General features: G+C 50.5%; 1 protein-coding gene and 1 long non-coding RNA gene across 6 annotated transcripts in view; one reads left to right on the plus strand and one right to left on the minus strand.

Moving 5' to 3' along the window:
- Positions 1–2,000: 2,000 nt before the first annotated feature.
- On the minus strand, positions 2,001–5,939 carry LOC120595708 (uncharacterized). 5 transcript variants are annotated; one of them, XR_005651011.1, is made up of 4 exons: positions 5,885–5,939; positions 4,070–5,276; positions 2,493–2,711; positions 2,001–2,289 (listed from the first exon to the last, which is right to left on the minus strand). It is a non-coding gene; the product is annotated as an uncharacterized LOC120595708 (long non-coding RNA). The 5 variants fall into 5 exon arrangements; XR_005651012.1 differs by lacking the exon at positions 5,885–5,939 and having other exon boundaries at positions 4,070–4,206; positions 5,221–5,605; XR_005651010.1 differs by lacking the exon at positions 5,885–5,939 and having other exon boundaries at positions 5,221–5,605.
- AKT2 (AKT serine/threonine kinase 2) overlaps positions 5,657–12,484 on the plus strand; it is a 46,248-nt gene continuing 39,420 nt past the window's right edge. Inside the window, exon 1 of the mRNA XM_039853953.1 lies at positions 5,657–5,798. The gene's annotated coding sequence lies outside the window, so the exon portion shown is untranslated. The remainder of the gene's footprint in view (positions 5,799–12,484) is intronic.

Here is a 12,484-nt window from a genome sequence, read left to right on the forward strand (position 1 = left end):
CAGCTTTTAATATGCTTGATGGATAGAGCTTCCTTTTACAGTAACTGCCGGTGTTCCCTCATGTGGATGTACCTCAGTGTATTGAACTAGTCCCTCATTGTGGACACTTAGGTGGTTTCCAGGTCTTTTCCTATTACAAACAGTGCCTCTTGTGTGCACCACATTTTGCTCATGTGTGAACATATCCACGGGGTAAATACCTAGGGCAAAGAGAATGTAGCTATTTTTTATAAATTTAAATTTATGCCACTTGTATATTTACAAGTAAATATTGAGGATAATCAGAGTTGTTTAAAGAACATTCTAATTCTTCCTCCAGTGTTGACTGACATCTAGCAGGTTCAGAGGCCACTTAATTTCCCTGTTTTGTTCAGCTAAACTTTCGCATAATTCAAGACTGACTTCTACATAGGCAGGGTTTCAGAGCATGTAAACCTATATTCATTGTTTTGATATTTTTCCTAAAGCTGCCTTTCTGCCCCTTGCTTGTCCCTAAGTGACCAACATAGCATATCCTGGTGATCCTTTGGCCTTCCTGGTGGTCTGTTATGATTAAGAGCTTGAGCTCTGCAGCTCTGTGGTCCCGGGCAAGCTACTCAACCTCTCTGTGCTTCAGTTTCCTCTTCATTAAGATGGAAGTAATAGTAGCACCTACCTCACAGAATGACTGTGAGGATCAAGTGAGTCAATTCACGTGAAGGACTTAAAACAGTGCCGGGCATGTGTTATCTAATTTGTCTCTGAAACTGATGATTTTCAGGGAAGATCTTCAGCACCAGCATTATCGTCGCCTCATAAAGAACCCTTTAATGACATTCCCATTGGCTACAAAAAAGAAAAAGCTTTTTGGGTAACTATTTTGATATAATTATAAACTTAAAGAAAAGTGGCAAGAATAGCACGAGGGTTTCCTGTCTACGCTTTATCCGGACCTGCCAATTGTTTACTCGTTTGTCCTTTTGTTCCCTTCTGTCCTGTCCCCCTCTCTATAAACACGCATACATACACTTACATGTGTACATACATGTATGTTGTTTTTGAACCATTTGAGTTAAGTTGGAGAACATGAGGCCCCTTTACCTTGCGATACTTCAACACATATAAGAACAAGAACATTCTCTTTCATAAACACAGTACAACTACCAAAACTGCGAAATTTAACATGGCTACAATACTCAAGCCCAGTTCTTATTCCAATTTCATTAATAGTCTCAATAATGTTCCTTATTGCCATTTTCCCTCCTGGCTCTGAATCCAATTCTGGATCATGTGTTGCTTTTAAGAGTTTCCTTTTAAACAGCGAATGTTTAAATAACGGCAGAATGGCCCCCCGGCTTGCTGCGGGAACCTTGATGAATGCCAGTCAGCAGGGTTCCTGCAGGGATGACCAGCGCACGTGGCGCCATCTTGTGGCAACAGCTCAAATAGCTTTTATAAATCACCTCACTGGGCAGCTGTGAAATGCCGCCTTTTTGATGACCTAAAAAAAAGGAGGTGATATTTATATTTTCTGTTTTTCTTTCTTTTTTTAGAATTAATTTATTTTTATCTCAGTTTTTCTTAATGTGAGAAACTATGTTTTAAGCGTTTCACTGTTTCAAATGCACATACTTATAGCATTATACAAGACTTTGCTGTATGTGAAATCTGGACTCATGCAAGCGAAGTCCAGTACTGTGGGTAAAAGTGTGAGCCTGGCCTGAGACATATTTGGGACTGGATCCAGGTTCCACAACATTCTGGCTGTATGATATTTGGCAAGAGACTTCTCTCTGGGCCCATGTTTACTTCTGCAAAATAGGCCTTTCAGAGTCTTCAACCTGCAGGGACATTCGATAAGGTCATGTATAGTTCCTAGCACCGTGTCGGAAATGTGGGAATTCTTCAATAAAGGTTAAGAGTTTATTACTATTCGTTCAACTTTTTGTGAGTAGATAAGTTCAGACCTAAAGTAAAATTCACCCCAGTACAGAGCTTTAACCTTCCTAATCAAAACCACATTCAGTCAGCAAATATTTATTGATCCCCAAGTCCCAACTATGTGCCAGGCATCGTTCTAGGAGCCGGGAAGACAGGGTTGCCCAGGACAAGGTCTTTGCCTTCACGGACAAATTTATATCCTAGTTTTGGGAAAGACAGTTACAAAATAAACAACCAAAGTATTCTTTAGTGTTAAGTGCTAAGTAGGGAATTCAGATATGCTAAAGAGATGGATGGTGACAGCCTGGCTCTTCTGAGTCTTGAGTGGCCAGGCGAAGTCTCTCGAAAGAGGTGAGTTTGAACTGAGTTCTGGAAGACAAGATGGAGCCAGTCATGCAAAAATCAAAATCAGGGTGAACTGTCCAGGCAAAAGGAACAGCCACTGCAAAGGCCCTGAGGTGGGAACAGGCTTGTCCTTTTGGAGGGGTAGACAAGAGGTTAGTGTGTCTAGAACATGACGGTTAAGGGCAAGAGTAGCCTGAGATGAAGTTAGACAGGCAGGAGCAACTTACCTAGGGCCCTGCTGAGGCCTTTAGCTTTGATTCCACATGGGATGGGAAGCCATCTACGTGTTCAGAGCAGATCGATAAGGTGTTCAGTCTTATCAAGGGTAGAAAAAACTTCATTCCAAGGTCTGCCCCAGAGACCAGCCTAGCACAACCACCGAAACGTTTTGGGAATCTCCTATGTGTTAAAAAATTGAATATGTATGGTGTTTTCTATTGCAATTTCTGAAAGAGAAACATATTTCATAAAAAGAAAATTGGAACCAACAGAATCCCCGAGGCTTATCTGTACTTCTGCCAAACACTTAAAATGACTCTAAAAGGATTTTCCCAACACAGTAGCATCTAGGGTGGGGCTCAGTAACTTCTGGCTGGGGAGTCAAAGATAGTATTTCAACATTTCTGTATAACGTGGGAAACCCTTTTGAATAAAAACTTTTTTTTAACAGTGCCAGATATTTTTGAGAATCAGATTAATGCTATAGACTTTCTCCCCTGAAAACGCTCTGCTTAGGATAAAGAAAGGAGGAATTCTGATTCTTCCTGCTTTCATCTCCTCACTGCCCACGTGGCAGGGGCGGTTCCCGCCCCCATGGCCACCTCCACCACTGCCATAGATAGACCCCCAGACCTTGTGGAATGGAGTAGAAGCCTCCCCATTCGGGAATCCTAAGAGCTGGTCCATACAGATTGTTCACCACCAGGAGCTCAATTTGTGAGAAAGGTTGAAATGGACTCCAGGAGCTGATGTCTGCTCCCTGGGGACATAAGGGGGCTTCGAGGAGACACCCTCTCCATCCTTCAGGGCAGGAGTCTTCAATAGTTTTTCTGAATCCAGAGGCCTTTGAGCAGACATCAGATGAGAAGCTACCAGCCCTCAGAAAAATGCATGGGCAGCCCATACTTATAGTTATGGGCAGGGAGTTCACAGCACAGATTAGAGGGTGGAGAATAATTTGGGGTTTTAGGGAATTTTCTCTGCAATCACCCTTGATGTAGAAATTGATAGGCTGAGCACCCCCGAACGATAAGTGGTTTGCCAAAGCAACAGAGTAAGGCCAATACTTTCCACTTTTCTGCATGATGTGAGTTCAAAGTACAGGCTCCTATATGTGATGGCCAGGGTTCAAATCCAACCTCCACCCCTAACTTGTCCTGGGACCAGGACTGCTGCACTAACCTCCAAGGTTGTGTTGACAGCAATGGAATAGCACCGGTGGGACAGTGTTAAGAACAGAACTGGGCCCATAACAGTTGCTAAGTAAATTCTATTTTGCAATGAGGAAAAGTAGGCTCCAAGAAGTGAAGTTATCTTGATGAGGACACAGGAAAGGCATGATTAGAATGAGGGCCTGTCCATCTCCAAAGCCAGTGAGTGCCGTCTCCCCTAGACTAGTGTTTTTCAAACTGCAAGGAGTGCCCCATTAGCAGGTCTGAAAATCAGTTTAGCGGGGACTCAAACGACACTGAAAAAAATTAAATATCAGAGTGCATCACACATAAAGGTAAACAGTATTTTGTGACACTTGTTTCATTGTACTGTAAGGACACACATGTACTTAAAAGACTTTGAAAACCATTACCTTTGACTACTAGTGTCCCAAGGAGTTTATACACAAGGGCACGGGAGAATTTAGTGAGATAATCCATCCTGTGCCCTAGGAGGGGCAGGAATTTGAGTCAGCCGTGAAGACCTGGATGTAGGGGAATGGGCTGTGAGCTGTTCAACACAGTGGAGGAAAGAAAGGCCACAGTAACCTTGAGTCTTGATTAGAGTGGAGGGGTTAATTCTTGAAACAGATATTCCCCAAGGGCCTGCTCTGTGCCAGGGCTTTGCTGGGCAGTGTTAGGTATGTCCCATCTCTCAAAAGTGATGACTGAGACAGTCCTGGTCTTTTTCCTCTCGGGGCTCTCTGTGCAGTTAATGAGACAGACCCATTACCAGACAGTAGGACTCTAAAATGGTCAGGACTGAGGTGCAAGTGGCATTGGTTAGAGTTAACAACACAGTGATGGGGCAAGACCACGAATTAGGAATAGGATTACAGAGCAGTGAGTTCCAAGCCGGAAACCTATTAGCTAAGGGCTAGTTCCAGCATTAGGTTTACCTATGTGGAAACTAAGGCCCATCCCTGAGCAGGACTTGCTGGAGACACTCTCACAGACCGAGGTGGACCTAGGATTCCTCAACCCCCAGCCAGGCCTTCTACAAGAGGTATGCATTAACCAATGCATACTTGCTAAGCTGTGTGGCATACCGGAACCCAAACTCATAAGCTAACAAGCCCCACCCAACCAATTTGACGGAACAGACTGGGAGCCAGATGTCTCACAGCTGTCTAGTACAGCAGCTAATAGATGGGCTAGGATGTGTGCACAACTCTTTTCTTGCGGGGTCATTTTAAGGACTTTCCGGGCCCAAGTTACCTTATAAAAAAGTTATATCCCATATGTAATTGTTTATGTAGAATGAGCAGATAAGACTATTGTGGTCGTAGAATGTCTAATTGATATAATATTGATAATTATCTAATTGATAATTCGGTTTACATAAAGTAGTCCAATAGCCCGGTAATACAAGTATGACTGTTTCCACTTAGTAGATGATACTGAGGCACACAAAAAAACGGTCGAGCCTCTGGCCAGTCATTAGCAAGGAAATGCAAAGCTGGTTTTGTGTGGTTTCAGAGCCCGAGCTCAACCATGAGGGACATACTAAATGACAACTCCTCACCTCCGCTCCAGGGCTCTTTAAGAGACTCGGAACCGGGTAGAACAGCGAGAGCCAACCTAAACGAGATCAAAGCGTATGTAAATAAGGACTATGGGCTGCTGGGAAATCGCACCGCGGCTAGCCTCTAGGGAAAGCGGGCGTCAGTCAGTCCTACCGCGCCTGCGCACTCCTATCTCTTCTTTCCGTCCGGCGCCTCCGCGAGGCACATCCCTAACCCACATCGGCCCAAACTTGCCTGCTGTGCGCAGGCGCCCTGCTCTGAGTCCGCCGCCTCCCTTGCCCTGCGCTTGCGCTCTAGCGTTCTCAGCGTCCAGCTCTTGCTCGTTTACGTCAGTTCCTGTTTGTGGCGGGCGAAGGCGGTATTTCCGGCCAGAGGGTGGGAGGGGGCGGTAAGCGGGGGCTGGGGGGAGGGGGCGGGGGGGCCGCGCCGCGCGAGCCGTTGGGCCTGGCTCCGAGAAGGCGTAGCCGCTGCCGCCGCCGCCACCGCAGCCAGGAAACACAAGAGCGGGACCAAGCGCAGCGTGGCGATGGGTGGGAGTAGAGCCCCGCCGGAGAGGCTGGGCGGCCGCCGGTGACAGGTGAGTGCGCCAGCGCGTGTCCCAGAGCGCCCCCTGCCCCTCAGTGGCCGCGTCCGGACCCCCCGCAGTGCCGCGTTGGGCCGTACCACCAGTGCCCGCCGGACGGGGACCGCGGTCCTCGAGCCCCCCCCCTTCCGGGACCGAGTGGGGGTGGCTGCGCGGGGGTGGTAGTTCTAGTCCGGAGGGGCTGGGGGCGGGCCACCACCGAAAGCGGCAGGGGGGGGCTACCTCGCGAGGGACTAACCACTGAAGGGCTGGGGTGGACCCCAGCATGCGCAGGGGGGCTGAACCCGTGGGTGAAGGAGGCGCGCTTGGTGGCGAGCGCGCAACGAGGTGGTGCCTTACCGCGTGGGGGCTGTACCTATTCAAATGAGAGAGCAGTTCATAACGCAGCGAGGAGGGGGGGGGTGCTTGGGGAGGGAGCCGTACCAAGTGCGGCCGGGGTAGCGCTGTCTGGGTTATACCACTGAGGTGCTGGGGGGGAGCCATCCTTAGAACGTAGAGAGCGCTACATCAAAGGAGGACTGTGAAGTTTATCATCTTTGAGGGATGGGACAGGCCAATGTGGGTGTTTAGGGGGAGTATTTTGGGAGGGCTGTAATGCGAGTGATGAGGAGGGGCTTCTGCCTCTTGTGTTTGTTGGGTGGGGCTTGGGATTTACACTGAGCTGGAGGATCACGCTTTATTGAATTTAATGACTTTGGGGAAACTGGATGGACACTGGACTGCTGTCTATCTCAGAACCCTTTCATATTAGGGTGTGTGGACACTTCTGTGGCAAGTTCTTTCCTTGGGGAGGGGGAGATCCCTTAGAAGCCACTGTTAGAAGTTTTTTGAGCTTTCTGTTCCATTTAGGGTAAAGGGTAGTGAGCTTGGGTTTAAGGAACTGTGCCCTTGGTCCTACTTAAGATGTGGGAGGAAGGAGTGTTTGGAGGGACACTTCTCTCCCAGAGCAAGGTGGCCGGGACAGCTTGATCCTTGGGATTCTGAAGACCCCTTTCCTCTGATTTGGAGGCCTCTTGGGCTCAGCAAGAGGCTTGGACTGGAGTAATTAGGTCCTCCATGGGCTGCCATTCAACCTTGTCCCCTGTTCCCCTCCCAGAGAAGCCCAGGGAGTTCGGTCCCAGCTTAATGGGACCTAACCTTGATTGCTGGTGGGTGTGAAGAGGCCAGCCACCACCCACCGCAGGCCCCTCCGTTCTTGAGGCTGTTTATGTCTCCCTGGATAGCAATCCAGCTGCCCATCATGTTTATGCTCCGCACCAGGTGATAACAGTTGGCCTTACCATTGGGCGGCAGAGAGGCTGATCGCTGTTTTCCCAGCTGTTCCTCTTTGCATAGGCCAAGGGGACTTGGTTGGGAGGTGCCCCTGGCCCAGCCTGACGCAGGGAGGAAGACTGCTCTGAAGGATTTGGGACTACCAGATTCCCACAGATCTGGTTTCTCACTGTGGCCTCTGGGTGGGTGCTTGGAGCAGCCAGCCCCCAGACTTGAGGCCACTGCCCCTACACTCCAGGCCAGCTTGTGACCTTGGCTTGCCCAGTAACCTTTGCCTTGGGTCTGGAGTTCCTGGAGGGCTGGCTGCAGTCCATGACTGACCCAGCTAACGTGGGCTGGTGATGTGATCAGAAGGGGACAGATGGTCACTTCTGGTCTACAGCATTAGCTTCCAAGCTGACTGGCTTCTATGGGTTGCGCTTCCTGGAAATAAAGATCCCTGAGTCTCTGTAAGGCCCTGGTGGTTCTGTAGAATTTTTCTCCACTAGGAGTTTGTTCCTCTGATCTCCTTCTGCCAGTTTTAGAGGGTTTGCCTGATGGGGTTAACAGCAGCAATAAAAACAGTAATCATGAGATTGATGGCTGGCATTTACTGAGTGCATTCTTTGTGCCACACACTGTTCAGAATGATTCTCATAGATTAACTTGCTGAATGCTTACATCCCAGAACTGTAGGTATTGTTGTCATGATCTGTTTTAGAAGGGGAAACTGAGGCAGAGAGGCAAATCATTTCCAGAGTTAGTGAATAGCCAGTGTTTATTGGACGGTTACCATATATCAGGCATGTGACAGGCATTTTACACACATGACCTTATTTAAATCTCAGAACATCTCTATGGGGTAGGTATGATCGTGCTCATTTTGTAGGCCTCTTCGAGGCAAAGAGAAATGTGCTACTAGTTTTACAGATGCGGAAACAGACATATGCCGTGATGTGGAGTGATTTGCCCCAGGTCTCACAGCCAGAGAGGTGTCGGAGCTGAGATGTGAACCCCTGGCCCTGTTTGTCCTCAGAGTGAACATCTTTTCAGTGAGAAAGTGGTTTATTCATACCCGGGAGTGGTGTTTCTATCCATTTTGCAGTCAGAAATTGGGTCTCAGAGGAGGAATTGCCTTGCCCTAGGTCTGTGAGACCTAGGCGGTCAGACTGGGGTTTGAATGCATGTCAGCTTGTCCCTGGTGTCATGTGCTCCTGGCTCACCGAGTCCCAAGCTGGAGTAGGTTTCTGGCACTTTGAAGCCCCTGCCCTGGACCCTGCCAGCTGCACCCGTGGGCCTTTCCTTTCCCTCATCTCCAGAGCCTAGGGCTGCTGTGAGCACATCTGCCCGTAGCCCGTCCAGTAGTTCTGGGCTTGCCGATGAAACTTGGTCCATCCTCAGAGTCGAGCCAGGGCATCTGTGAACCTGGGGTGGAGTGTGTGCTGGGAACCAGGAGAAGACAGTAAGAGCAGTATGGCAGGTGGTGACATGGCTACCAGGGGAGCGATGTTAGAGGTCCCTGCGTGAAGATGGGGTAGCAGACATGCATGCACGTTCTGACACTTTCACACCTGGCTGTGTGATCTTGGGCCACAGTGTTCATCTCTGTAATGGGCTCGGAATGCACCCACTTTGGGCTTTTGTGGGGATAGATTGGGTTAATTTATGAGAAGCTTCTCGAATGGTGCCTGGCACTTTGTAAATGCTCGGTCAGCAGTCCCAAGGGCATCCACCCCCCCACCCCCAGTCCTCTTGGGTGTCCTGCTTTCCAGCTGCCCGGCCCGGCCCAGCCAGGATTCAGGAATCTGATGTCCATGTGTCTAACCTCTGAAAAGAGCTGCGTTGAAGTGATTCAGAGGACAGGGTTCAAATCCAGCCCTTCCACTTGCAGGCTGTGTGACCTTGAGCAGGTTTCTCAACCCTTCTGAGCCCAGTTCGTCATCTGTGTCATGGTCTGACGATAATTCTCCCTGATAGGTTGTTGTAAGTGTTAAATGGGTTGATTTGTGGAAGCATTTCTAACTGGGCAGGCGTAACAGTGAGCCTACAGTAAACATTGCCTGCTTTTCCCTGTATTTAAGAAGAGTACTTGACACATGGTGAGCCGTAGGATATCTTAGCAATTATAATTCTTACTATTTCTGCTAGAATTTTGAAGGCCTTTTCCAGGTTACAGATTCTTGTCAGCTAATGCCAGAAGGGTGCAGGGCCGAAATTAGCATCTCCATTTTCTAAGTGAGGGTTAAGAGTGAGAGGGACATAAAATCAAATAAAAACTGGCAAATGCAGCACCCAGGTCCCCTCCCTCTCCCACACAGTGTTGCCTCGAGCCCCTCTGAGGTAAAAATTCCAGCTCCTTTCCAGATTTCCCCTTCTGCTAACCCCTCCTCCTATACGTGTTTTTATTGAATTTCCACCACAGCCCCTAGGAGTGGTGGGAATGGCCTTGATCCAGGTGAGGGACAGAGCTTTTGAAGGCAGCGAGGCGGAAGGATGGGAAGAGAGAGTTGGAGAAGTGCTCATGGAGTCAAGGCCAGGCTGCGTGGGGCCTGGTCGGGAAGCTTGGATTTGATCCTGAAGGCGTTTCAGGGCTGAGAAAAGGTTTTTGTTCATCCACCACCATTTACTGAGCACCTACCATGTACCTGGCATTGCTGCGGCTGCTGGGGAAACTGGGGTGCATTTGACAAGGGCCCTACCCCTGTGGGGCTGAGGGAGACAAGCCCTAAACTGGGTGAATTAATGAGGGGCAGGTTAAAGAGAGGGCCGAGGCAGTGAATTAAAATCAGGTGTGACTGGTGCTTTTTTAATTTTATAATTTTTAATTCATATTTTGGGGGAAAGTGGTGCTTATTTTAGCTGGGTGGTCAAGAAGGTCTCTGAGCTGATCACTGTTTGACAAGGAGATATAAGAAGAAACAGCCTTGAGGTGTGGGGGGACCACAGTACAAAGGTCGCAGGGAGGATGGAGCTTGGTGAGGTGCAGGGGCAGGGTGAAAGGGCGTCGAGGGGAGTCCAGGCCTGGACCGCTCAGAGCCGTGCAGCCTGCCCTGAGGAGCGGCTCGGTCAGACGTAGGGTTTTAGCGGGTGCCTTTTTGCCATAAGAAAGGTTCTCAGGCTTCTGCCTGGGGCAGGGGTAAATTTTAGAGCTGGTCAGGGAGTTTCGCCTGCCTCCCACTTCCCTCTTGTGTAGAATCACTGCCTTAGAAACGGCGAAAGCCTGATGGCCGCCTCCCTCCTCTGTGGTTTTCACACTGTGTTCCCCAGGTCCCATGGCTGTTCCCTTTAGGGACAGATGGGGCGAGGCTCAGTGGGCTGATTTGCTGCCCACTCCTCCCCAACCCACATAGCTGAGCTAATATCAGGTTAACAGCAACAGTAATTACAGGTAAAAACCCTACTTGATGATTCTGCTCTTCCCTTAACTCGTGTGTCCGAGGGCCTGTGCCATTCCTGGCGCTGCTCTAGAACTTGAAAGATTGGACGTTGAGGGGCCTACCTCTTAATGGAGACGGGTGCCCAGCAAACAAGTTCATGATAGGACATCAAGTCGTGATCTATGTTAGGAAAGCAGAGAGAACAGGGGTCAGGGGAAAGTGTAGGGATAATTAGTATGTTTTAGTTGGGATGATCAGGGAGGGCCTCCTGGAGGAGGTGATGTGTAGCTAGGGACTTCAGTGTGGTGAAGGAGCCATGGGAGGACTTGAGTGAAGACCCCTCAGACCGAAGAGGAATCACCTTTGAGTCCCACCTCGCAGTGGTGACAACTCAGGTCTGGAGAACCTCAGTAATCTCTGCTGGGTCCCCCAACCTGGCAGTGTTGGGGCTAGGCTCGGAATTGGGGCAATGTGGCTCCAGAGTCCCCCAGCCCAGGAGGGCACTTGGTAGTTGTGCGTGAGGGTGGCTTCTGATCCTGCGCAGTGGGCGGGAGTCCGGCTCATTTTCCCAGGCCCGTTCTGGAGTGTCTTCCCCGCAGAAGTAGAGCCCCTCACAGCAAATCTCCTGGGGTCTCCAGAATTCCCTTGGATTCGGAGAGTGGAAAGGACCATACTTTGCAGTTGATCTCCAGATCTCTGGGGGACCCGGGGACACCCCTCCTGGGCCTCTTTTCAACTTTCAAGAGCTCTCAGCCACCAGGCCTCTGGGCTGCACGGCGGGGTGGTTCCGTGGCAGCCTCTTCTGGACAACCAGCCAAGCAGCGAGAGGCCCAGCTGGGGGAGCCGGCCCTGGGAGCAGGACCAGGAGGGAGGGAGCGGGTGTGGGAGGGGCGGCAGGGTGGGATCTCAGCCTGGCCCCCTTGGGGGCAGGACCCATTGCCAACTCAGCACCCACAACTGGGCCCAGCTTTGCTGGGATAGTGGAACAGGGCGGCAAGCCGGAGCCGGCTGAGGGGAGACTACATGTCAGAAGTCCCCGCAGGAAGTTCCTTGAGTCTAGCTCTTCTGCCCAGGAAGTTCGTCTACAGATGTCGTTTCTAAGGGTGAGGCCAGAAATTCAAGCCTGTCTTGGTTTGCCACCTCGTGGGCCCTTTCTGAGCTACCTGGGGTGGCTGCCACTCCCTTGACCCCCTCCCCAGCCCTTCTCATCCTTTTCAGGTTGTCTTCAGCTGGTGGGTCATTCTGAAGTGGTCCAGGCTGGGGGCAGCTGGCCTGGAGGTGAACCCTGCTTCTGGCTCCTCCCATGATTGCCTTATTTCATCTCTCCGAGGTGTATTTTGCTCAGCTGAAATGGGAACGTCTCTACAGAGTGGGGCTGTGGGAGAGAATCGGGGAGCTGCCATGTAGAGAGTGCTTGGCCCAGAGCCTCCTGAGGTGCTCGAGGGGTCTGAGCTGTTGCCACCACCGCTGCTGCTGCTGCTGGGAGTGTCAGGCTGAGCACCTGAGAGCAACGAGGGGCCCCCGGATGCAGCCAGCCTGGGCTTGCTGGTTGGCAGAGTGGATTTGGAGCCTCGGGAGGGGGTGGCAGGCCAGTTAGCTGAGGCTCCCACTGGGGAGGGTTCTGGTCTGAAAAATTAATCACACCCGTTGCTGAGCCCCTGCTTGGCCAGGCACGTCTCTGAGCGCTTTTGTGCATCTTAGCTTAGACGCACGGAAGCCTGCAAGGTGGGTAGTAGTCACCCCCATTTTGTGGATAGGAAACTGAGGTGCAGAAAGCTATGCAGGATGCCCGCGTCGTTATTGACAGCCAGCAGGGTGGCCCGTCTGTACCCAGAGCAGCTCTAGGGTTTTACGTGGGGCTCTCGCCAGTCCTCGCCACGGCCCAGGAGCTCGGCACAGCTACTTTCCCCATTTCACGGATGAGGACAGGGAGGCCCACTTGCTCTAAGTGTTAGTAGGTGACAGACATGAAATTTGAACCCAGTTCTACCTGGAGTCGAGTCTGCTTTTTTAACATTGGCTCTTCTGCCTCTGACCAACGTCAGAGCCACT

The sequence above is a fragment of the Pteropus medius genome, unplaced genomic scaffold (assembly GCF_902729225.1).
Source record: "Pteropus medius unplaced genomic scaffold, Ma_sr-lr_union100, whole genome shotgun sequence".
Classification (NCBI taxonomy): Eukaryota; Metazoa; Chordata; class Mammalia; order Chiroptera; family Pteropodidae; genus Pteropus; species Pteropus medius.